This window comes from Mustela erminea, chromosome 3 (genome assembly GCF_009829155.1).
Source record: "Mustela erminea isolate mMusErm1 chromosome 3, mMusErm1.Pri, whole genome shotgun sequence".
Lineage (NCBI taxonomy): Eukaryota > Metazoa > Chordata > Mammalia > Carnivora > Mustelidae > Mustela > Mustela erminea.
Window position 1 is genome coordinate 31,610,215 of NC_045616.1, and position 27,545 is coordinate 31,637,759.

The window sequence follows — 27,545 nt, forward strand, 5'->3', positions numbered from 1 at the left end:
AGGACAGAGGGGCGAGGGGTCTTTTTTTCCGCTTTGCGGTGTGCGACCAGTGCTTTGCCCAGGCAGGTTTTCTCCGGTATCCACCCCTCTCCCAGTGTCGGGAGCGTTGGGTCCGCGCTGAGCGGCGGGTGTAGCGCAGAGGACTTGAGACCTCGTGTTCTTCAGTCTCCGGCTGAGGAAGAGTCGGGTCCTTCATTCAAAGAACAAGATTTGCAGAGCCCTTCCTAGCTTCAGGCTCTGACCTCAATGCCTGGGAACCGGGTGTGAATGAGACGGGCAGGGGTCCCGGCTTACGTTCTAAGTTGCGCGGGAAAGGCACTTAAACAGGTGACATGGACAACGTAGGTCCAGATGGCCTGAGTGCCAAGGAGGAAACAAAAGGAGGTTATGTGGCGGAGCAGGCTGTTCCACAGAAACATAGTGCGGACCACGAATTCCATTTTAAGTGTTTGAAATGCCACCCCAAAAGTAAAATAAAAAGTTAAATTAATTTCAGTAGTAACTTAGCATTAATCAATGCAAAATCTTTAATGATTAATGATATATGTTAATGATCTATTTTGCTTAAAAGTCCGGCGTGTATTTTATACTTCCAGCACATTTCAGTTCAAACTAGTCACATTTCGGGTGCTGAGAAGCAGCCTGTGTGGCTGGAGCAGACTGAGGAGTCCAGAATGGCATAAGATGCAGCGGAAGAGACAGGTAGGAGCAAATTTTATGAGGCTTTGTACCTGGGGTAGGAGTTGGAATTTTATGCTGAAATTTTAGAGTCGACTAATGATTACCACAGAAATAAAGCAGAGGTTGTTAATTGGCTTTTTGCCTGATAACCCTAATGCAACGAAGGGAGAGAGACTGTAGTGAGATCTGTGTAATAGCCAGGGGGGACTCCTTGCTCCTGTAGGTCCTAGCAAAGACTTTAATCAAGGGACCACACCCGAGCACTTTTCCTCATTTCCTTAAAGCTAGTGAGAGAGAGATAAAGGAAGTAAGGAAAAAGATAAAAAAAAAAAAAAAAAAAATCAAGCCCGCACAAGGACTAGCCTGAACAGTAATATCAACTCGTGGACACTTGGGACATACTGAAGGAGTAAAAATGTGTAATGATCACAAGAAAAGAAATAGCGCAAACCTTTATTAGGAAGTTACTGAAACATCTGGGGGAGAAAAGATTGGGGAAGGGGGATACCTCTAGGAGTGTAATTTTAAGACATTGAATGGTACAGTGTGGGGTTTATAACAAATCTGAGTCTTGGCTTCTCTTGGGCTGGAGCAGCCAGCGGACCTGGGTTTATATCCAGCTCTGACACTTGTTCTCTTAGGTAAATAACCACTTCTTTGACCCCAAGGTTCCTCATTTAAAGGATAATAACTATACCCATGAACACATGTTAGTTTAAAGAATTAAGAAAGTCTTGTGGAGGGGCGCCGGGGAGGCTCAGTGGGCTAAACCTATGCCTTCGGCTCAGGTCATGATTTCAGGGTCCTGGGATGGAGTCCTGCATCAGACTCTCTGCTCAGCCGGGAGCCTGCTTTCCCCTCTATCTCTGCCTGCCTCTATGCCTACTTGTGATCTCTCTGTCAAATAAATAAATAGATATGGAATAGATGTGGAATCATCTAGCTCCATGTAATACATAGTAACATACAACAAATGACTCTCGTGAGCTTAGCTTTTCTCGTTTGTCCTCACCCAAGATATGGAATCTTCTTGGGTTGAGTTCTTAAGGAAAGGAGAAGTATGTTGATGTTTTTCTTTTAATGGCTTGTCATTTTTGTTCCCACCTTATGCTTTTCTATCCTCCCCTTTATATTTCTTTCCCAAACTCTGAATGGTTCAAGAGTAGATAGTGGGGAGGCATTTGTTCCGATTGTTGAGTTAGTGTTGGTGTCAGGAAATCAATTCTAAATTGTTCATTTTTCTGTCTACTTCAACCTCACACAGCCTGATAAGGAAAATCCAGTAATTAAGCCAAGGCAAGCAGCAAGGACACAAGAAAAATTTAGAGGGTATTTGCTACTTGGTTTTTCCACCACCTTTGCCTGCTGGGGCTGAGGCATTATGTAAGGACGTACAAGCTACATGTAGTGTTAGTGCAAACATGGAACAAGCTGGGTTTCCTTGCGAAGCATGGTTCCCCAAAGATGTCCACGTCCTCATCACCTGAGCTTGTGGATGTTTCATTATAGAGTAAAAGAGGCTTTGCAGATGTCATTAAGGTTGGAGACCATAAAGAGGAGATAAAAATCGAAGAGGAAGGCAGAAGAATTAGATGTGGTGGTGGAAGAGAAGGCAGGAGACGGGCTCAACCTTCTACTGCTAGCTTTAAATTGGAGAAAGAAGCTCTTTGAAGCCAAAGAATACAGTTTCAGCTCTAGAAGCTGGGAATGGCTTTCAGCTGACAGCAAAGAACCAGAGACTTCATTTCTACAGCTGCATGGAACTGAATTCTGCCAACATCCTGAATGAGCATGGAAACAGACTCTCTCCTAGAGTCTCCAGAAAAGAGCACAGCCCTGCTGATGTTTTGATTTTTTTTAATTTTTTTATTTTTTATAAACATATAATATATTTTTATCCCCAGGGGTACAGGTCTGTGAATTGCCAGGTTTACACACTTCACAGCACTCACCAAAGCACATACCCTCCCCAATGTCCATAACTCCACCCCCCTTCTTCCAACCCTCCTCCCCCCAGCAACCCTCAGTTTGTTTTGTGAGATTAAGAGTCATTTGTGGTTTGTCTCCCTCCCAATCCCGTCTTGTTTCATTTATTCTTCTCCTACCCCCTTAACCCCCCATGTTGCATCTCCACTTCCTCATATCAGGGAGATCATATGATAGTTGTCTTTCTCCAATTGACTTATTTCGCTAAGCATGATACCCTCTAGTTCCATCCACGTCGTTGCAAATGGCAAGATTTCATTTCTTCTGATGGCTGCATAGTATTCCATTGTGTATATATACCACATCTTTATCCATTCATCTGTTGATGGACATCTAGGTTCTTTCCATAGTTTGGCTATTGTGGACATTGCTGCTATAAACATTCGGGTGCATGTGCCCCTTCGGGACACTACGTTTGTAGCTTTAGGGTAAATACCCAGTAGTGCAATTGCTGGGTCATAGGGTAGTTCTATTTTCAACATTTTGAGGAACCTCCATGCTGTTTTCCAGAGAGGTTGCACCAGCTTGCATTCCCACCAACAGTGTAGGAGGGTTCCCCTTTCCCCGCATCCTCACCAGCATCTGTCATTTCCTGACTTCTTAATTTTAGCCATTCTGACTGGTGTGAGGTGATATCTCATTGTGGTTTTGATTTGTATTTCCCTGATGTCGAGTGATATGGCGCACTTTTTCATGTGTTGGCCATCTGGATGTCTTCTTTGAAGAAATGTCTGTTCATGTCCTCTGCCCATTTCTTGATTGGATTATTTTTTCTTTGGGTGTTGAGTTTGCTAAGTTCTTTATAGGTTTTGGACACTAGCCCTTTATCTGATATGTCATTTGCAAATATCTTCTCCCATTCTGTCAGTTGTCTTTTGGTTTTGTTGACTGTTTCCTTTGCTGTGCAAAAGCTTTTGATCTTGATGAAATCCCAAGAGTTCATTTTTGCCCTTGCTTCCCTTGCCTTTGGCGATGTTCCTAGGAAGATGTTGCTGCGGCTGAGGTCAAAGAGGTTGCTGCCTGTGTTCTCTGCAAGGATTTTGATGGATTCCTTTCTCACATTGAGGTCCTTCATCCATTTTGAGTCTGTTTTCATGTGTGGTGTAAGGAAATGGTCCAATTTCATTTTTCTGCATGTGGCTGTCCAATTTTCCAACACCATTTATTGAAGAGGCTGTCTTATTTCCATTGGACATTCTTTCCTGCTTTGTCGAAGATTAGTTGACCATAGAGTTGAGGGTCTATTTCTGGGCTCTCTATTCTGTTCCATTGATCTATGTGTCTATTTTTGTGCCAGTACCATGCTGTCTTGATGATGACAGCTTTTAATAGAGCTTGAAGTCTGGAATTGTGATGCCACCAACTTTGGCTTTCTTTTTCAATATTCCTTTGGCTATTCGAGGTTTTCTCTGGTTCCATATAAATTTTAAGATTATTTGTTCCATTTCTTTGAAAAAGATGGATGGTACTTTGATAGGAATTGCATTAAATGTGTAGATTGCTTTAGGTAGCATAGACATTTTCACAATATTTATTCTTCCAATCCAGGAGCATGGAACATTTTTCCATTTCTTTGTGTCTTCCTCAATTTCATTCATAAGTACTTTGTAGTTTTCTGAGTATAGATTCTTTGCCTCTTTGTTTAGGTTTATTCCTAGGTATCTTATGGTTTTGTGTGCAGTTGTAAATGGGATTGATTCCTTAATATCTCTTTCTTCTGTCTTGTTGTTGGTGTAGAGAAATGCAATTGATTTCTGTGCATTGATTTATATCCTGACACTTTACTGAATTCCTGTACAAGTTCTAGCAGTTCTGGAATGGACTCTTTTGGGTTTCTATGTATAGTATCATATCATCTGCGAAGAGTGATAGTTTGACTTCTTCTTTGCCGATTTGGATGCCTTTAATTTCCTTTTGTTGTCTGATTGCTGAGGCTAGGACTTCTAGTACTATGTTGAATAGCAGTGGTGATAATGGACATCCCTGCTGTGTTCCTGACTTTAGCGGAAAAGCTTGATGTTTTGATTTTAACTGGTGATGCTCATGCCAGACTTTTGACCTACAGAGGTGTGATAATAAATTTGTGTCCTTTTAAGCTGCTAAATTTGTGTTAATTTGTTACAGATGCAAGAAAAATCCAACACACTCTGTAAGGGGTAGAGTGAGAAGTGAGCTGTTTTTTTTACCCCATTCCTTCTTGTCCCACTGCAATGTTTTTATCAGGAACATAAATAAGATTTTGCAGATAAGCTATGCACATATCATTCTAACCATTTGGAGTCAGTATTTGTTGTGGTGGGTGCTATAAATCTGAATTAATATCCAATAGATATTAAATAACTTATAATAATTATAATTATAATATATAATAATTATAGTATATAATTATTATAAATAATACCAATATATATTTATATACATTTATATATACATATTTATAAAGATATATAATCATAAATAATTATAATAATATATAACTATAAATAATTATAATAAATAGTATATAATTTCAAGTCATTTGTACATTTGGGGGGATTTTTTCTTAAAAAATAGTATTTTCTGCTGAGGCTTTATTTCTTCCAAATTCTTATACTCTGTGTGTGTGTGTGTGTGTGTGTATGACAAAGAATGTCCAAACTAGGGCTTATAGGACAGTGTCTAATAGGAAGATAATAGTAGACATCCTTGTCTTGTTCATGATTTCATTTTATTTTTTAAAAATTTATTTATTTGCGTGTGAGAGAGAGAGCACTGCAGAGGGAGGAGGGTCAGAGGGAGACTCAGACTCCCCACTGAGCAGGGAGCCCCATGTGATACTTGATCTCGAGACCCTGGGATCATGATATGAGCTGAAGGCAGACACTTAACCGACTGAGCCATCCAGGGTGCCCTCATTTATGATTATTTATCTATTTATTTATTTATTAAAAAATTTTTTTTTAAGATTTTATTTATTTATTTGACAGAGACAGAGATCACAAGTAGGCAGAGAGGCAGGCAGAAAGAGAGAGGGGGAAGCAGAGAGCCCAATGCGGGGCTGGCTCCCAGGACTCTGGAACCACAACCTGAGCCGAAGGCAGAGGCTTTAACGAACTGAGCTACCCAGGCGCCCCACCCTCATTCATGATTTTAAAGGAATGCTTTTGAAGTTTCAGCACATGTGTATGATGTGGATGACATTTTTATGTATTTCCTATTGTTCATCAGGTTATGGGAGTTTCCATATGTATATCTAGTTTGCTAGTAATTTTTTTTTTTATCATACATGAATGTTGAATTTTATTAGATGTTTTATCTGCCTCGTTGAGATGAATGTATTTTTTTGTAATTTGTTCATGTGGTGCATTGCATTAATGCATTTTTCTTTTCTTTAAGGATTTATTTATTATTTTAGAGAGTGAGAGAAAGCAGGAGGGGGAGAGGGAGAGAGACTCTTAAGCAGACTTCACATTGAGTTCAGAGCACAATACAGGGCTTAATTCACTACCCTGAGCCAAAACCAAAAGTAGGATGCTTAACTGACTGCACCACCCAGGTGCTCTGCATTAATATATTTTTCTGATGTTGAACCAGGCTTCCATTTCTGAAAGAAACCAAATTTGTCATTTCAAAAAATATTGTTTAGAATTTTTGCTGTTACATTTATGGGTGAGTTGGAACGGTGGTTATCTTTCATATCCTGTCTTTATAGTTTTGATGTGAAATATAGAGCTATCTACTTAAAATTAGTAATTTGTTTCTGAAAGTCAGATGTCCTGTGCAAAAACCTTAACTGGGAACCTATTTCTTTTTATTTTAAATGGTATAATTGTAATATGTTACTTGTTAACCCAAACCACTTTCCTAAAGTGTAACTGTAATATGGTAAGCAAAACTCTATTAAATAACGAAGCATAACATTGGGATATAAATATTCATAACTTTGCTTCCTGAATCACTAAACAATATGGTTGTTAACAACTAGTTGCTTTGTCAGCAGTAACATACTCTCTTTTGTTGTTACTGCTTTTCTGCTTGCTTTTCCTCTTCCATTAAGTTCCTTAACACTTTCTCAACCTTTTTAGTTCTTCTACACAACTGGGGAAAAACGGGCAATATGAAATATGAAAGGCGCTGTGGAAATGTGACAGAGAATGATTCATACTTAGGATGATATTTCAGTGTTTCTTTTATCACCAGTAGCATTTATGTGCAATATCCCTTTCATTGGTATACAGTATTCTTTTTTATTTGCTGACATGATGTTTCATGTTTCTAATGTAACTTAAGCCATTTCCTACACTTTAGTTGTTATTGGTAAAAAGTTTTTTACCAATAAAACTTGGGGTACTAAATAAAACATTTCTTACATAAATCTCAGTTGAAATGTTGTTTTTTTTTTTTTTTTAATATTTTATTTATTTATTTGACAGAGAGAGATCACAAGTAGGCAGAGAGGCAGGCAGAGAGAGAGAGGAGGAAGCAGGCTCCCCGCTGAGCCCCGTGCGGGACTCGATCCCAGGACCCTGAGATCATGACCTGAGCCAAAGGCAGCGGCTTAATCCACTGAGCCACCCAGGCGCCCCTGAAATGTTGTTTTGAGAGATATGTATGTTGTATGATATTGGAGAATTAAATATGGGAGGGAATTTATTGGGAAAACATCAATCAGGGAAATGTTCTGTGGAGTATGTCTGAAATGGCTTTATGAAATTACTTGGGTAACTTCTCTTTTTTTCTTCTCCAAAAATTTTAGGAATGTCAGAATTAATTTATTTTAATTTTAAAAATAAACCACATACTTTTATTTTTATTTATTCATTTATTAGAGATTTTGTTTGTTTGTTTGTTTGTTTGACAGAGAGAGGGAAAGCACATGCAAGGGGAACGGCAAGCAGAGGGAGAGGGAGAAGCAGGCTCCTTGCCAAGCAGGGAACCCGCTGTGTGGCTCAATCCTAAAACCTCATACTTTTAAAACTATCTGGGTCTAGTGTTTTCTTTGTGGGAAGAAGTTTTGTTTTTGTTTTTTTAAAAAAGATTTTATTTACTTATTTGACAGATAGAGATCACAAGTAGGCAGAGAGGCAGAAGCAGGCTACCTGCTGAGCAGAGAGCGTAATGCAGGGATTGATCCCAGGACCCTGGGATCATGACCTGAGCCAAAGACAGAGGTTTTAGCCCACTGAGTCACCTAGGCACCTCTCTTTGTGGGAAGAAGTTAAACTACTGATTCAATTTCTTTAATGACTATAGGACCATCCAGGTTTTTTCTTCTTTAGTCATGTTCGCTAAGTCATCTTTCCTAGGAACATGTCCATTTCTGCCATGTTTTTGAATTTGTTGGCAGATAGTTTTTCATTATTCTTAGTTTGTTTTTTTTTTTCCCTCACACCAACCAGTTCACTGATTCTTTGACATCAACTGGGTGTCGAGTAATTCCCTGGAATTAGCATCAGACCCCACAGGTTAAGAGCTCACTCCCACAGAACTACCCCCATTTCATTTGCTAGCAGCAATGGGGTGGCCAGGCTATTCACACTTTTGCCCAGCCAGAAATTTGAGGGTTAACATGACCCTTCCCACACCTCAGGTTTGATAACTCACTATAATGACTCAGATGTTCGGAAAACACCTTATTTACTATTACGGGTATATCATGGAGATTACAACTCAAAAACAGCCCAATGGAAGAGATGAATAGTGCAAGTTGAGGTGTGGGATGGGGCATGGAGCTTCTATGCCCTCTCCGGGCTTGCCACCCTCCCAGCACTTGGATGTGTTAACTTATCTATAAGCTCTCTGAACCTCCTTGTTGAGGAATTTTTATGGAGATCCCACTATACAGACATGATTGGTTAAATCACTGGTTATTGGTGATGGAACAAAATTTCCAATCCCTCCCACTTCTCCAGAGATGGGGGTGGGTGGGTAGGGCTGAAAATTCCAGTTCTCCAGTCACATGGTTAGTTCCTCTGGCAAGGGGCCCCAGTCCTGAAGGAAGACCGCCAAGCGTCACTTTAATGACATAAAGTTTGTTCTTTCTCAAGATTGCTTTGGCTATTTGGGGTCATTTGTGGGTTCGTAAAAATTTTAGGTTTGTTTGTTCTATTTCTGTGAAAACTGCCCTTGGAATTCTGTTGGGAGTTGTATTGAATCTGTAGATTATTTTGGGTGATATGGACATTTAACAATGTTAATTCTTCTCATCTATGAGCACTGAATATCTTTCCACTTATTTGTGTCTTCTTCAACTTCCTTTATCATTGTCTTACAGTTTTCAGTGTACAGTGTACAGGTCTGTCACTTCCTTGGTTAAGTGTATTCCCAGGTATTTTCTTCTTTTTGATGCAATTGTAAATGTGATTGTTTTCTCTCTTTCTTTTTTTAAAGATTTTATTTGTTCATTTGAGAGAGAGAGAGAGAGAGCACAAGCAGCGGGCAGAGGCAGAGGTAGAAGTATTCTCTCTTCTGTGGGGGGGAGCCCAACATGGGACTTGATCCCAGGACCTGGAGAACATGACCTGAGCTGAAGACAGATGCTCAACCATCTGAGCCATCCAGGTGCCCCAGTGTGATTGTTTTCTTAATTTCTCTTTTTGTTAGTTTTATGAATAGAAACACAACTGATTTTTGTATGATTTTGTATCTTGCAGGCTTACTGAATGTATTTATTAGTTCTAAGTTTCTTGGTGGTCTTTAGAGTTTTTTCATATATATTATGTCATCTGCAAATAGAGACAGTTTTACTTCTATTTCGATTTGGATGCCTTCTATTTCTTTTTCTTGCCTAATTGATCGAGCAATGACTTCCAGTACTCTGTTAAATAAAAGTGGCAAGAATGGGCATCCTGGTCTTCTTCCAAGAGAAGGGGCTTTCAGTTTTTCACCGCTAAATATGATGTTAGCTTTGGGCTTGTCATAGGTGGCCTATATGGCATATCATATCATTATGTTGAGATAATGTTCCCTCTGTTGCCACTTTGAGAGTTTTATCATGAATCGCTGTTGAATTTTATCAAATGCTTTTTCTGCATCCTTTGAGATGATCCTACAATTCCTATCCTTCATTTTGTTAATGTTGCATATCATATTGATTGATTTGCGGATATTAAACCATCCTCACATCCCTGGAATAAATCCCACCTGATCATGGTGTATGGTCCTTCTAATGTGCTGTTGAGTTCGGTTTGCTAGTATTTTTTTTAGAATTATTTCATCTATGTTCATCAGGGATATTAGCCTGTAATTTTCTTTTCTTAGAGTGTCCCTTTCTGGTTTTGGTGTTGAGGTAATGCTGGTGTCATAAAATGAGTTTGGGAGTCCTCCTTCATTTTCTATTTTTTTGGAGGAGTTTAAGAAAGATTGGTATTAATTGCTCTTTAAATGTTTGGTAAGTGGTTGGCCGGTTAGCTCAGTTGGTTAGAGCATGGTGCTAATGAATGTTTGGTAAAGTTCACCAGTAAAGTTATGTGGCCCTGGACTTTTGTTTTTTCAATCATTCATTCATTCATTCATTCATTCATTAACTTATTTATTTATTTATTTATTATGTTCAATTAGCCAACATATAATACAACATTTGTTTCTGATGTAGTGTTCAGCAATTCATTAGTTGCGTATAACACCCAGTACCCAGTGCTCATCTGGACTTTTTTTTTTTTTAAAGATTTTTATTTATTTATTTGACAGACAGAGATTATAAGCAAGCAGAGAGGCAGGCGGAGAGAGAGGAGGAAGCAGGCCCCCCGCTGAGCAGAGAACCTGATGTGGGCATCGATCCCAGGACCCCGGGACCATGACCTGAGCCAAAGGCAGAGGCCCTAACCACTGAGCCACCCAGGCGCCCCTGGGCTTTTGTTTGTTAAGAGGTTTTTGACTACTAATTCAACCTCTTAGTATTGGTCTGTTCAGATTTCCTGTTTCTTCATGATTCAGTCTGGTAGGTTGTATGTTGCTAAGAATTTATCTTTTCTTCTAGGTTGCCCAGTTTTTTGGTGTATATTTGTTCATATTAGTCTCTTATGATCCATTGCATTTCTGTTTATTAGTTGTGACAACATCTTTTTTATTTTTAATTTTATTTCAATCTTCTTTTATTATTTTTTTTTCCTGTTGAGTCTAGCTAAGGGTTTGCCTATTTTATTTGTCTTTTCAGGAACTAGTTCTTGGTCCTTTGATCTTTTCTACTGTCTTTTAAATCTCCATTTCATTTATTTTTTGCCCTGATCTTTATGTTCTTTTATTCTACCAAGTTTGGGCATCATTTATTCTTTTTTTAGTTCCTTAAGGTATAAAGTTAGGTTGTTTATTTGAGATTTTTTTCATTTCTTACTGTAGGCACTTACAGTTAAGTTACTTATGAACTTCACTCTTATTCTGCTTTTGCTGAATCCCATCAGTTTTGGTTGTTATATTTCCACTTTCATTTGTCTGGAAAAAAAATGTATATATATATATATATATATATATATATATATATATATATATATACATACATACATACATATAGTGAGAGAGAGCACATGAGCCGGAGGGGAGGGGCAGAGGGAGAGGGGAGAATCTTAAGTAGGCTCCATGCTCAGTGTGGACCCCAATGTGGGGCTTGATCTCACAACCCTGAGATGATGACCTGAGCTGAAGTCAAGGTTGGACACTTCACTGATTGGGCCATCCAGGTGCCCTTATATAAAGATATTTTTCATTTATCTTTTAGTTTCTTCTTTGACCATTGGTTACTCAGTAACATGTTGTTTAATCTCTACATATTTGTGAGTTTTCCAGTTTTCTTCTTGAAATTGATTGCTAGTTTCATACCACTGGAGTTGGAAAAGATGGTTGATATGATTTCAGTCTTCTAAATTTATTGAGACTTATTTTGTGGCCTGACATGTGGTCTGTCCTGGAGAACATTTCATGTGTGCTTAAGAAGAATGTGTATTCTACTACTTTTTGATGGAATGGTTCTGTAAATGTCTGATAAGTTCCTCTGGTCTAATGTGTAGTTTAAGTCCAGTGTTTCCTTATTGATTTTCTGTCTGTACTATCTATTCATTGATAAAAATGAAATATTGAAGTCCCCTACTATTATTGTTTGCTCTATATTACCCCATTTATTTATGTTTGTATTTATTTTATATATCTTAGGTCTCCTATGTTGGGTCAATGTTTTCATAAATATTTACAATTGTCATATCCTTTTCTTGCATTCACCACTCTATCATCATATCATGACCTTTTTTGTCTCTTATTAGTCTTTGTCTTAAAGTTTGTTTTGTCTCCTATATCAACCTTTGTTTTCTTTTCTTCTCCAGGTTAAGGAGTATCTTTTTCTATCCCTTTACTTTCACTCTATGTGTGTTCTTAAAAGTGAAGTGAGTCTCTTATAGGCAACATACTTTTGAGTCTTCTTCTTCTTATTATTATTATTATTAATTTTATTTTTAAGTAATCTCTACACCCAGTGTGGGACCTGAACTTACAACCCCAAGATCAGGAGTTGCGCACTTGGGATGCCTGGGTGGCTGAGTTGGTTAAGTGGCTGCCTTTGGATCAAGTCATGATTCCAGGGTCCTGGGATTGAGTCCTGCATCAGGCTCCTTGATCAGCAGGGAGCCTGCTTCTTCCTCTGTCTGCTGCTCCCCCTGCTTGTGCTCTCTCTTTCCATTTCTATGACAAATAAATAAATAAATAAAATCCTTTAAAAAAAAGTTGCATACTCTACCAACTGAGCCAGCCATGTACTCTGGGTCTTATTTTTTTAGATCTGTTCAACTATGTTTTATCTTTTGATTGGATAATTTAGCCCATTAACATTTAAAGTAAATATTGGTAGGTATGGACTTAATGCCAGTTTGTTTATTGTTATCTGGCTATTTTACAGTTTTTTTATTCTTTTGTTCTTTTCTTGCTTTCTTCCTTTGTGATTTGATACTTTCCTGTAATGGTATGCTTAGATTCCTTTCTCTGTATCTTTTGAGTATTTACTGTAGGCTTTTGTTTTATGGTTACCATGAGGCTTATGGAAAACATCCTAGAGTTATAACAGTCTATTTTAAGCTGATAACAACTAAGTTTAAATGCATTCAAAAACTACATTTTTACCTCCGTCTCTCATACTTTATATTTTTGATGTCACATTTGATAACTTTTTTACATATATATCCATTAACAAATTATTATAGTTATAGTTTTTTTAATTACTTTTGTCTTTTAACTTCATACTAGATTTGTAAATGATAAACCCATCACCATTACTAGATTATTCTGAATTTAGCTATGTATTTACCTTTACTGGTGAGATTTATCTTTCAAATGTTTTCCTGTTGCTAATTAGTGCCCTTTCATTTCTGCTTAAGGAAGTCACCTTAACAGTTCTTCTAAGGCCAGTGTGGTGGTGATGAACTTCTTAAGCTTTTGCTTATCTGAATAATTCTTTATCTCTCTCTCAGTTCTGAAAGACATCTTTGCTAGATAGAGCATTTTTGGTTGGTGGTTTTTTCCTTAAACACTTTAAATATGTTGTGCCATTCTTTTCTGTCCTGCACATTTCCTGCTAATAGTCTCATAGGCGTTCCCTTGTATGTAACTCCTTGTTTTCCCCTTGCTGCTTTTAAGATTCTCTTCTTAGTTTTAACTTTTGACACTTTAATTATGTGTCTTGGCATAGGTCTTCTCACTTCTCATAGGTCTTCATTTTATTGGACATCTCTGGGATTCCTGGATTTTTCCTTTCCTAGGATAGGGAAGTTTGTTTGTTTGTTTGTTTGCGTATTTGTTTCGTTTGTTTGTTTGTTTAGGATAGAAAGTTTTCAGCCATTATTTCTTTAAATAAGTTTTCTGTCCCTTTCTCGCTCCTCCTTTTTGGATCTCCTATCATGCAAATATCAGTCTGATTAATGATATCCCCTAAGTCTCTTAAGCTGTCTTTATCCTTTTTCCTTTTGCTCCACTGATTGGATGAATTCTGTCTTTAAGTAATTGATCCTTTCTTCCACTGCAACCAGTCTGCTGTTGAACCCCTCAGCTGAATTTTTCAGTTCAGATTCTGTGTTCCTTAGCTCTGTGACTTCTGTATGGTACTTTCTTATATTTTCTAACTCTTTGTTAAAATTCTCGCTTTTTCATGCATTGTTCTTCTTACTTCAGCGAGCATTTTTATGACCATTATTTGAATATTTGAACTCTTTGTGAGGTTTATCACTTATTACATCTTTTTCTGATGTTTTGTTCTTCTTCTTCTGTTTCTTCATTTTTCTTGGCTCTTTGTACGGGTTTCTATGCCTTAGGTAAAATGCCACATCTCCTAGCTGTCTTGTGTGGGAGATGAACCTTATTGTTCAACCCTGCCCTAGCTATTGGCTTCTATCAAATCTTTGTGGTTGTCTAAGCAGTCTTGTTTGTTCTTAGTGGCTCCCAATATTGAAGATGTGTCAGAACCTGCCAGTGTCCCAAAGGAGAAGATCTCAGTCAGCTCCTAGATTCAGGCTTATAGACCACTGGACCTTTGGGCAGCAGTTTTTAAAGTGTGCAAATATACCTGTATCAGGGGAGGATGGGGTATGGGCATTTCTGTCTGTGGCCTCATTAGCACTGTGCCTTGAGGGGATAGCTGGCCAAGAACTATTACAGTTTTGTGGAACCTGCAAATGTAAGCCCTACTTGCCACCAGAGCCAGGTGATGAAGGGGCATTATTTGGATAGCAGCCACAAAAACTGGGATCCCAGATATGTATATAAGCTCCTTTCCTAGAAATATTGGCAACCTGGAGTGAGGCAGCAGGAGAGCACAAAGTGCTGTCTACCAGCCTCCCTGGTCTTTGGAGAATACAGTAGTCAACTCGTTGTGTGCTAAATTAGAAGCTTACCATGAAGGCTGTCTCTATTAAGATATACAAAAAGGCCTCTTTCCCAGAAAGACTGGGCATATTCTCTGGGTCTGTGTTGGGCCCTCAGGAGTTTGTTATGGTGAGTTCTTACCAGCACTTTAAGAAGTCTCTCTTAGTTTTCTATAGCTCTGTTGGTCTCATGTATGCAATCCCCATTGGCTTTTAAAAATAGGTGTTTTGGGTATCCATTTCTCAGGTGGAGGTTTTAAAAGTTAGGGCATCACATGTAAAATCTAAATCTTTCATTCCTCAGTGAGAATTTTGGAGTTGAAAGTTCCAGGCTGGCTGTGTGTTGCTGCACGAGGGGTGGGCTTTATGGGGGGATTATTAGCCTCTCCTATCTGGTTTGATGTGAGTCCTTTGTCCTCTGTCATTTACTGTGTGGGAGCCACTCAGGTAGTTTGTGGATTTCTTTCAGAGGCACGCGTTCTATATGTACCTGTAGATTTGGTGTGTTCATGGGAAGATGTGAAGTCAAGAGCCTCTTTATATTGCCATCTTAAACCAGATCCAAACATTGAATTTCTAATGTCAGTTATTAGAAATTATTTTTTTGGAATTTCTTTTTGGTTCTTTTTCAGAGATATAGGTTATTTGTGTTATTTTTGTTTCTTTGCAATGTACACTCTTTTATTTCTCAAAATATATTAAACATACTCATTTGATATTCTGTAGGTAAAAAATTTGCATAGTCTAACTCTGTTTCAACTCATTATCACTTGTCCATTTTCTCATAGGTTTGTGATTTTTTTTTTTAAAGTTGTAACCATTTGGGTCTGTTCTTCTAGAAAGGAATGATTATATGTTTGTTATTGGTGGGTATTTAGGGTACTGCTAACCTGGAAACATTCTCAGACTATCCTAGCCATACCATATAAGATAGGATGTACCCTATCCTGCATGAGCAGAGACTTGTGTTAATAATTTTCAAGGGAAACTCCCCCTCACACCCCATTTTATTTTTCTTGATAATACTTGGGCCTATTATCTCTACTGATTGTCTCTGTAGGGTGAATACTCCTCCCACCCCTGTAACATAATTCACTTACTAAGGGTGTTGCTTTTGATGGTACATAACCTTATGCATGGGTCATGCATGGAAAGTTCTGTTTCCCACCTTGCCCAGGCTTAATGTCTTATCATCTATCTCCCATATGGCTCTATGAAGCCTAAGTCTTAAGCCACCAAGGATAGATAAATGTCTCCATCAAATGCCAGCTCCAGAACTTCTTTGGATTCATGCTATCTTTTACTTGTGGACTTAAGGACTTCCCTTTTTTCAACCAACTCAGCCATTCATTTAGAATGATATTTAAAAATACTTTATCCAAGGCTGGTGTAGCCACTCTGGAAAATATGAAGGTTCCTCAAAATGTTAAAAATAGAACTACCCTATGATCCACCAATTGTACTACTAGGTATTTGTCAAAAGTATACAAACTTAGTGATTCAAAGGAGCACATGCACCCAATGTTTATGGAAGCAATGTCCACAATTGCCAAAATATGGAAAAAGCCCAGATGTCCACTGACAGATGAATGGATAAAGATGTGATACACACACACACACACACACGCACACTGGAATATTACTTAGCCACCCAAAAGAATGAAGCCTTGCCATTTGCAACTATATGGACGGAACTAGAGGGTATTATGCTAAGTGAAATAAGTCAATAAGGGAAAGACATATACTGTATGATTTCACTCATATGTGGAATTTAAGGAAAAAAACCCAGATGAACATAGGTAAAGGGAAGGAAAAATAAAATAAGATAAAAACAGAGAGAGAGACAAGCCATAGAGACTCAAATATAGGGAACAAGCTGGGGGTTGCTGGAGGGGAGGTTGGTGAGGGGATGGGGTTACTCGGTGATAGACATTTAGGAGGGCATTTGATATAATGAGCACTGGGTATTACGTGCAACTGATAAATCACTAAACTCTACCCTGAAACTAAAAAAAAGAAAAATAATACTTTATCCAGCATTTTAAATTATTCTGAATGAGGGGGTTTCTCTGCATATCTCTCCTGCCATATTGCAGGTAACAAAACACCTTTTGAGTTTCTTCATCAATTTGTTCCTTGAAAAAACCATCCAGCTTAAGAACATCAGAAGAGCTTATCACTAATCCTGCTTTTTCTACTAATAACCTATATGTAAAGGTAGTAAGTCTTCCCAAAATAATTCCTAATTTAGAGCAATTCTCACTAAGTCTTTTTAAAAAAGTAACTTGGTTGAATTTGGGGGGAACCTAACAAAATTATTCTGAAGTTCTTATTTGGAATAAAAAACTGATGAGAATAGCTAGAGCAGTTTAGAAAAAGAATAGTAATGGTGGATGATTAATTCCTTCCTTAATATTAAATATGGTCTAATATTAAATATTAAGCCATATTTTAAACTCTATAAGAGAATTAGATCAGCATGGTAATGACATAGGTACTCATCTGTCATTTGAATGAAAGAAAGAACTCATAATAGTTCTGAGTACTTGTTAAATCTTGGTATGTCCTAAAGCAAACTTCCCAAATTAACAGAGAAGTGTAGGCTTTACCCACACATGTTGCTGGCAAGAGTGATTTGTCATTAAAAAAAAAAAGTTTTAATTGATGTAAAGCAAAATAAGCCCTATGTAGTTTAAAGAATTAAATGAAAGAAAAGTCAAATAATAGAAAAGCTAAGTAAAAATGCTTGCTTGATTGTTGAAAGGGCTTACCAAACTGGAAACTCAATGGCTATTTCTGGAAGGTGGCAAGCAACTGGTTACAGTGAATGATGAAGCAGTAGAGTGATTTATCTGACTTTGATCATTAGAAAACATTACCTTTCAAAATAATATAAATAAATTTTATTTTAAAAATAAATACATGGAAAGAATATGGAAATAATAGATAAACTTAATTTGGCAAAATTTAAAATTTTTCTATCTTTAGTAATTAAAGAGAAATTCCATGTTTTAAATTGCCTAAATTCTTATAATAAATATAATTGTAACAAATACAATCTATAATAATAAAATAATTCATGTTAATCCATATGAACACTGAAAATACAGTAGAATCAAGGGTAAAAAGAGATATTTTACAAAAGAGAAACCTGAATTATAAAATATAACAAGAAATATTTGGGCCTTAAGAAATTCTATGAAAAATATTTTGTAACACTACTGATTTCTAATAATACTCTTTAACCCCTAAATTTCCAATTTGTTTTTCTGGTATTTATGTGACGTTTTTTTAAAAAAACTAAAAGCTAGGAGTGCCTATGTTTAGCGAGGAGTTGTCTCTTTCTTTAAATTTTTTCTTATTTTGGGAGTTTTGATTGGGCTTACAGTTTTTTCATAGATTTTTCATTGTGAGTATCCTAATTAGTAATGCTTAATGTGTTCATATATATAAATGGTGTGTTTGAGTAAGATGTGGTTTATCCTAACTTCGTTGACAAAGACTTATGTAAAATTTTCTCTGCACCACCATTTTATAGAAAACTCTGACTTGTCGATGACAGTGTTACTGAAAACTGCTAACTGAATACTAATTGAAATTTCTTTATGGGTCTGATTTAGTACTAGCAAGATGCCACCAGGTGGCAGTATAAGCCAAGCACAGAATCGTCACTCCACTTCACAGTTGTGCTTTAACTGCAATGAAATTTAGGAATTGAATATCCGCGTTTGAGTAGACTCACTCCATCTTCCTAGGTGTTTTGTAAACCTGGCTTTAAACTAGTTTTTCAGAGGTGAGGCTTTGAATAAAAAAAAAATTTTTTTTGGTCATGTTGCACAGGAAAGTAATATGTTACTTTGAGGAACCCAAAAGAACATCTTCTGAATTCCAGTCCAGACAAGAATGAAGCCTCTTTGAGTGCTAAGATTCTCTGTGCTACAGAACTGTAGGTCCTAAGCCAATCAGATAAATAAAGCTGGTGCTTTAGTCAGGAGCCAGTCTGCCAGGAAATATACATGGCAACTGGGGTTGAATTATTCATAGACACTTTTTTTTTTTTTTTTGGTGGGTTAGACAGCTCAATCTGTCTACTTTTTTTTTTTTTTTTTTTTTAAGTCAGGTAGGACTTGATTGCAGTGCTTAGTCACATATCTGGGAATAAATAGCTACTAGATAAAAATATATGATTTTTTATTTTTACGACTAAATATATATGGCATGTGTTTCATGTCCATACATTTCCAAGGGTATTTTTAGAGACATCTGTTTCCATATCAGTAACTGTGCTCTTTCACGGTGCTAGAGTCTTTCTTTGGGGGAGCGGAGAGCAGCACTGGGGGATGTTTGGTAAGACAGGTGCTCCTGAGAGGCAGAGAATAGCTCAAACAGCTCAAAATCCAAAACCTGGGATTCTAATGAGTGGCTTTAGTGATAATAATGTTAATATTTGTTTTAGCCACTGAAAGAGAATTTCCAGCTGCTCTATTAGAGAAAAGAAGTCTCTCAGCTAAATAAATTAAGTCCTTCCTACTGAGACAACTTGAAAGTGAGCACCCATGTGTCTGCAGGGATCTGTGAGAAATCATGGAGAGCCCCAAAAGGCCTGAAAGTCTGAAGTGTGAGGATTCTGATCCTTGAAATTTTCAAAAGGCGAAGAAGTTATTTCAGTAAACTGTGGTCTATAATAATAAATGTGGTCTCAATTCTGTAGTATCATATGAATGATTGGTGAGTCCTAAGCAGCATCACTTACTCATGAGAAACCAGAATGGGTTTAACATCCATCACAGCAGACTTTCTTTTTTATCCAAATGTCCAGAGCTGGGAAGAGTGGAGAACCTAGAAATCGAATTTAAGCAAGGTGCTTGGCAAGGTCTCTCATAACACACCTCTGGCTGAAGTGAGGTGTAAGTGTCGTTAATGTATATCGATAATTAATTCATCAGCTACCAAGGTGGTGCCATTTATTAGAATGATGTCAAATGATGTCTCTAGGGATGTCTTTGGCCTTTTTTCTTTAATCCTTTTTATTCGTGATTTGGATGAAGATGTGGAAGACCTTCTGATAAAATTTGAGATGATAAGTTAGAATAAATTAAATGGTCAAATCTGAGTTCTAAAATCTTAGGCTGGTTGAACTTGGTAAGCGATGGAGCACGGGGTGTGGTGCAAAAATAATGAATACTGTTATGCTGGAAATTTAAAAATAAATAAATAAATAAATAAATAAATAAATAAAGAAGAATGATTTTAAAGCGAATATATGTAAAGGCTACTCCCTTTGTCCTTACAACAACACATATACTGGGTAAGTCATACCTTAGCTGTAGCATATCTAGAAGAGACTTAAGGGAATATAGCTGGCAGTGAATATAGGATCAATCAGCTGTGTACCATGGCTGTCAGCAGAGTAAATGTTAATTTAGGTTTTATTTTTTAATTTTTAAATTTTATTTGACAGAGAGAGATCACAAGTAGGCAGAGAGGCAGGCAGAGAGAGAGGAGGAAGCAGGCTCCCTGCTGAGCAGAGAGCCTGATGCGGGGCTCGATCCCAGGACCCTGGGATCATGACCTGAGCCGAAGGCAGAGGCTTTAACCCCCTGAGCTACCCAGGCGCCCCTAATTTAGGTTTTATTATTCACAAAGTGTTGCATGGCAAAGGAGAGAGATGTCCCCTCTTCTACTGGTGAGACCACTCTTGCTTCAAGTCTGGGTGCTCAAGTGGGGCATAGGCAGGCAGGGACTGTTCCAGAAGGAGTCAAGCAAGATATTAAGAGTTGTAGAAGTCATTATAAAGGGCATGACTGAAGGAACTGGATATTTAGAAAATGCAGTATCAGAAGGTGGAGTGACACTGGCTTCACATTTTGGAAGTCTGTCTTGTGAGAAAGGGATTAGACTTGTTCTGTGTTCAAATTAGGGTCAAGGGGGTAGAAACCTTAAAGAGACAGTTTTGTGTTTCATGTAATGACTCTCTGGTGGTTGGAAGCAACCCCAGATGGGAACAAACTATTTCAAAAGATGGTGATTTCTCTGTCATTAGAGTGTTCAAGCATGAATGGGTAAGAACTTGGAAATGTCTTAGCAACTGATAGATAATTGAATGAATTTAAAATCCAATTCTGGACTTATGTTATTTTTTTAACCCGTTATTAAGCTAAAAGGAATCCTTAAGAAAAGGCACCTTTGAACAATTCTCAATATTAATTTATCCCCATAATCCTAATATATCTTTTTTCTTTCTTTTCAGTGTCTTCAGATAGCAGAGGCAGTATCAAGATTTAACATGTTACCTTTATTCCTCTTGTCTCAGAGATATGGTCAAAGCCCCAATGCCAAGGTAAACACAGTAGATACAAAGTACTTCTAAATTCTAAAGGGATTACCTAAGTAGGTCAGGTCAAATGATTGGGTAACCAGTTCTGCCCATATTAGCCCATTGCTCACCTCTGGGATTGGAGTTGAAGAGTTGGTGGTGTCTTGAGAGTCACTGATGTGCGGCAATACAGCCATCCCCTCATGGGGAACCGCTGGGATAATATGACATGTATGCCCTGGCATTGGAGAGACTCAGGACAGTGAGGCCCACTAAGACTTTGGCTAGAGTTACCCATGCCCAGCAGTGGCTCATAAGAGAGAGATGGCTTTGGTGGGAACAGTCTTCCCCACCATGGAAGGGGTGTGGCAAAGGTATGTGTTTCCTCTAGTCCAGAAGTGGGGTTATTTCTAAGGGGACCTTGCCCAGCAGGGTTGGCTGGAGGGGTGGATTGCCAGCATTCAGGGGCTGGTGGGGGAGACTATTAACAGGAAGTAACAGGAGGCCAAGGAGAAGAGGTTAAGAGAAATAACTAAAGCCAGACTATCTAGGTTCAAATTCTGGCTCTGTTGGTTTTTTGCTGTGTGATCAGGGTCAGAGGTAGAGCAAGAAAGGCAGAAGCACCTAACCCCACAGGCCTGCGTCTTAGGAAGAGAGCTCACGGGAGCCAATTTAAATTCAATAAGATTTTGGAATTTCAACAGTAAACAAGAGTCTTCTAAAATACTCAAGTAAGATTATTCTTGCAATTTAAAGGGGGCAGAGAGAGCTATGGGACCTTCCATTCAAGGGTTTAGAAACGGAGTCCAGAAAGCAGGTTTGAAGAGACTGTGGAAAAAGAAATAAAGCTGCCTTCTGCTTGCATTCTGTGTAGCTAGTAGAAATGCCAGAGCTGTGGGTGGATTCTAGACATGATTTTGTCACCAAATAACAGTGTCCATCGCAAGTCACTCTGCCTCTTTGGGTCCCAAGTTTCTTCACCTGTAGAAATTCTCTTGCTTTCTTTTAGCCATGGAGTTCTGTTTCCATTTTCCTTCACAGGAAAGGTATGCAGTATATGTCATATATAAAAATAAACACTTACAAATACTAAACTTATCTATATATAAATAGATATATAATACTAAATGTATATACTAAATGTAGATACATATATATGCTAAATATATCCTACATAGATATATTTAGATGCATACGTACATTTAATATTTATAAATACTTATATATAGACACATTTGGTATTTATAAATATGATCTCTATATAAATACACTTAGTATTTATATGTATTTATTTATACCCAGAACTTTTTTCAGAAAAGATTTCATTAACTGAATTGCATTTTCTAGTGGCATACTGATTGTGTTCTCTGCCGAAGTACAGGGTTAAGGTTATCTTCTGTGTTTCTCCAGTAGTTTTCCTCTGCCAAACTTTATACAGATAAGCTTAATAAGAGATGACATTTGGAGCACATATATTTTACGAGTCCTACCCATTTTAATTCTGTTGATTCAGTCTACATGTGGTTTTTATATTTTATAGCTGAAGAGTCACAGGCAAACTAAATTGAAGGAGGTAAAAGGGATGTTGGTTAAACACAATTAAGTATTAAAGAATTCCTCACACCTCTTAGAATTCATGACATAGTTCTGCATGTTCTTGCTCATGTATGCAACAAAAAAGAGCCTTAGTTTGCCCTTGAATTTTAAGTTTCCTTATAACACCACTGCCCTATAAGGTAATATAATTATCTGCTAATTCCTGTCAGAGTCTGTGACATGCCCTGGAAGGGGTTGGCAAATCATTGCTTTAAATAGTTTGCTTATTTATTTATTTTTAAAAAGACTTTATGTTTATTTGTTTAGAGCAATTTTAGGTTGACAGCAAAATTAAGAGGAAGGCATGGAGAGATTTTCCACATGCCTTCTGCACCACGCCCCTGACACACACAGCTTCCCCCCTGATCAGCAGCCCCACCAGAGAAGGGCATTTGTTACAGGTTTTTGAGGTTTTTTTGAATTTTATTTTTATTTTATTTTTTTCAGTATTCCAGAATTCATTGTTCATGCATCACACCCAGTGTTCCATGCAATACGTGCCCTCCATAATACCCACCACCAGGCTCACCCAACCCCCCACTCCCCTCCCCTCCAAAACCCTCAGTTTAGTTATTTAAAGTTATACAGTAATGTGTGCTTTTCAGTCCAGGTGGAAAGGAGACATTGATCAGAATATTATAGAACAGACAAAACGAGAAGGCAACATATATCTTAATCTGTCAGTTCTTTGCTGGAATCCCTCATTTCTGGATTGATCTCTTGAGCAATAGCAATAGTTTGTTATCTGTTATACTGGATTTTGCATTTATTAGTTTTAAGTTTTATGAGACATTTAGTCTTTGCACTGATACTGAAAGAAGGATTTTCGAAGTTGAGCACTCTGTGTGTGTTGTGTATTTATACACCCAGCAGCGTCTGTGTCATCCATGAGCCAGGGCAGCAGTGCCAACAACCAGGACACCCATGGCTCCCAAACCTGTAACTTGAGATGTCTTTGCTCTTTGCACCCAATTTAGGTTTAAATGATCTCTAAGTTTTCTTCTATCACCACAGTCTGATGGTTCAGCTCACATGAGATGTCATCTTTAAAGCTTAGGTATAAATTCAGCCATAGCAGCTTAAGCCTCTAAAATCTCAGCCTTCAGGACACCAAAAACCCTGTTAGAATGCAATGCAAATATTTGTAGGTTGGTGAGAGAATGGAAAGTCAAGTGTAATAAAGTGCTTTTCCTTAAAGATACACGTACATTAATTTAATTTCCCTTGTGTTCCTGGAACTGCTCCATACCATGGCGGTTAAGAGGATCATAAGGAGTATAATTACAGAGAAAGAAGTAAACAAGGAGCCTGAATTGGGTTTCAGAGGGCAGTTTATTTTCTGCCTTACTGGACTATAGACCAAGGCCGAAGATCTAGGCCAGTGGTGATAAGGGGCAGTTGCACACGTAATGAATTCAAGGGGGGCCACAGCACATCTTTTATTCCAGACTTCTGGTATTATTTTTGCCACCCAGCATGTTTCCTCTTCTTTCCTACTCTTTCAGTGCTGCCTCTACTGCCTTCCTTTACACAAGGATTGGCGTAAGACCTGATGGGGTCAGAGGGCCCCATCGCCTGGCCATTGTGATTGGTTCAGATGTGATGCATGAGTCAAGCTGGGCCAATGAGAGCCCTTGCCTGGGACTTGCTTATAGTGGAGGCAATAGGAAAACTTGCTTTTGTTTCTGTATTCCTAGAAATGGAAGAGTAGCTGCGGACAGCTAATTTTTTCACCCTGTGGAGCAAGCCTTCTGCGATTGTCAGAATGAGGTCTACACCAAGAGAGACAAAGAGGAGAGGAGAGAAATGGTTGTGTTGTTTGAGGTCTGGCCCTAGGTCTGTGTGATGTTAGCTCCTCTGCTAACTCCTTTTGCATATCATATAGGTTGACATTTCCGTCATTTATATCCCGACTGATAGACTTTGAACAGAAATATTAGATAACTCCCTCTTATGAAATATTACCTCTTAAGCCTAAAAATGCAGGTGATTTTGGCATGATAATAAAAATAACTGCAAGTTATAAAACATCTACCAGGTGCTAAGCATGGCCATAAATACATTCTGTATTCTGTTTTCTTTTCTAACTTTTTTTTTTTAAGCCTCTTTATTCATTTGAGAGAGAGAGCAAGAGAGAGTGAGCACACCAACAGGGGAGTGGTGAAGAGGGAGATGGAGAAGCAAACTCCCCACTGGGGCTTGATCCTGGGACCACGGACGAGATCATGACCTGAGCTGAAGGCAGACACTTCACTGACTGAGCTACTCAGATGCCACTTTGTTTTATTTTCATTTAGTCTCCACAACAACCTTTATAGTATATGTATCAGTTACAAAACTTAGTGGGTTGAAACAATTAGAATTTATTTAACCCAAGTCGGTGATTTGGTTGGGTGATTCTTCTTGTATAGACCAGGCACAGTTGATCTTAAGTGGGCTTGCTCATGTGTCCACAATAACTTGGCAGATTTCTGGGGGCTGACTAATTTGGGATGAGTCACTCGTAGGTCTGGAGTTGGGTGGTTTTCTCAGCTGGGCCCCACAGGAGGGACTGGACATTGTGTCTCCAGCAGGCTAGCCTGGGCTTGTGAACATGGATGTTGTAGGGATCCAGGAGAGTGAGTGAAGGCATGAAGTCTTCTCAAGGCTCAGGCTAGGCACTGGCATTTTGCAACTTCTGCATCCTGTGGAGTAAAGTACAAGGGAAGCCCTCATTCAGGGAGTGAGGAAATAGTGTCTACTTTTAATGGGAGGACCTGAAAGTCAAAGGGAATGGATATAAAGAAGCATGAAAAAATGGGAGTACAATTAATTTTCTAAAAAAGGTATTAAGTGCATATACTTCAAAAGTTAAGAAATTTATTCAAGGTCATATGGCCAGGAGTAGCAGAGACAGGATTTGAGCCTTAATCTTCAGACTGAAAATCTCACTCAGTATTTTCTCTCTTCTTGCTGATGGATCTATGTAGTCCAGTTGTCACAACTTAGTTCTGAAGTCCTATTCTTAGATCACTTTTGAATGACTTCTCAGTTATGAGGAAGAGTTTCTTTACTATAACATAGGTATAGACTTACTGTAATTGGTCATTCTTGAGCCACACCTACAAGCATTTTCATTCATATTTATACCCACAGTAAAAGGAAGTTCATATTTCTATCTTGCACCGTGGCTGTGCTGTGAAATAGCAGACGTTATTTTGGGAGAATAGATAAATAATTTGTAGTATCTAGTAAATTCTTAAATAATACTTAGAGTAGTGAGGAAACAATGAGTTCAGGCAAATGAGAAGTTGGAAGATAGTGAGATGTGTAAAATGCATAGAAGACTGTCAACAAATGGAAGAAAGGGACAGTGGAGTCTAATCCTGTAGGATTCTAGGGAGAGTAGAAGTGTAGTAGCTACCATTTAAGTTGAGGAATCTTAAAGCCTAGTGTGTAAGCTTCATGAATAGTCCAGAGACAGCCCTGTCCATGGATCCTTAATAGGATAGAACATGGGGAAAGGAGACCATGTACACAGAGCCTGTACTGCACTGAGAGACTCAGATGCCTCTGAGTCTCTCCCAAAATAGTTTAGCTTAAACCCTCCTTGCATGCCTAGCTTAAAAGTCTGAGTGTTATAAGTGTTCCTCTAGAACAGTCCTAAGAGTGTTGGTGGGAGGGGGTGGTCACATAGGCAACTTTGTCTCATGAAATTCAATGATTAAAATGCATGATGGCTGTGAAGCAAGGAAGTTCGGAAGAGCATAGACAGAAACAGATGGTGGGAAATGAAAGGAGATAACTGCCAGGAACTTTCTTCCTGCAGTTGAAGCAAGGACTTCTCTCAGAAGGTAACACTAGGTCGGGTGCCTGGGTGGCTCAGTCAGTTAAGCGTCTGACTCTTGATTTCTGCTCAGGTCATGATCTCAGGGTCATAGGATGGAGCTCCTGGATCAGTAGGGGCATCTGCTTAAGAGTCTCTCTCCATCTCCCTCTGCTCCTTCCCCCACTCCCCAACTCACCCCCCCTCACCCTACTCGCCCCCTCAGGCACACATGCTCTCTCTCTCTCAAAAAAAGGTAACACCAGGCAAGTAGAACTGAGCACTTGGGAACTTCTCAGAGATCATTTGGTTTGAGGTGGGGTGACTAGAACTTACATTTGGGGTATAGGCATGAGGAAAGGGAGTGTTCAGATGGTTCAAATGAGACAGAAAAAGGTAAAGGAGGACAAATAGGAGGACATCTATAGATTGGTAAAGAAAGCAGATAGGTGTTTCTGTTTTTGTTTTTGTTTTTTAAGATTTTATTTATTTATTTGACACAGCGAGAGAGATCGCAAGTACGCAGAAAGGCAGGCAGAGAGACAGGCAGAGAGAGAGGGGAAGCAGGCTCCTCGCCGAGCAGAGAGCCCGATGCGGGGCTTGATCCCAGGACCCTGAGATCATGACCTGAGCTGAAGGCAGAGGTTTAACCTACTGAGCCACCCAGGCGCCCCTAAGAAAGCAGATAGTTTTATAGGATTTAAGATTTATAAGCTTGTGATTAGGCGAAAAAGTGATATGTGTGGTTTTTAAGCATCATAATATCTTTTATCTTCATCATCTTTTCAACACATTAATAAATATGTCACTTAAAACAGCAGAATAGGTTCTAATTTTAGAATCTGGTGATAAGGAAAAGGCGGGGTATGAGAAGTGTGTGTGTTCTTTTTCCTCAGAGGGAAAAAGCCAGGAAATGCACTGTCCCTGATGAGCTTCCTAAGTGATTTAAGAGGGTTTGCATGTTCTGTGTTCAGAAGCAGAGAGAAACTGGGAATTTCCCTCTTTCCTGTTCATCTCCATTGGCCCTGGATGACCCTGGAAAGAGAGGGTGGTCCTTTTGCGTAAGTCAAAGAAGTTTGGTCAGCAGCCAGGACTGGATCCCAGGGCTATGGGACCGGATATTCCTGTACTCCGTGTCTGTGGGATTTTGTCCAGTCTGACTGTCATGTAACTACATGACAGAAAGGTGCAGAGTTCTAACCACAAGGATGAGAATTCTATGTAAACCTGAAATCACTTTTCAACATGAACCATTTGAAACAATAGAACCTATTTTATAATATTGAGGAAAATAACCCAAAGAGCCTAAAAGAAAATAGGTCAACATCCTTAGATAGGAATGTATCTT

General features: G+C 38.5%; 1 long non-coding RNA gene across 1 annotated transcript; it reads left to right on the top strand.

Annotated features, from left to right (window-relative positions):
- Nucleotides 1-24,434, top strand: LOC116586045. The gene is made up of 3 exons (XR_004283869.1): nt 1-702; nt 20,731-20,820; nt 24,090-24,434. It is a non-coding gene; the product is annotated as an uncharacterized LOC116586045 (long non-coding RNA).
- The last annotated feature ends 3,111 nt before the right edge of the window (nt 24,435-27,545 follow it).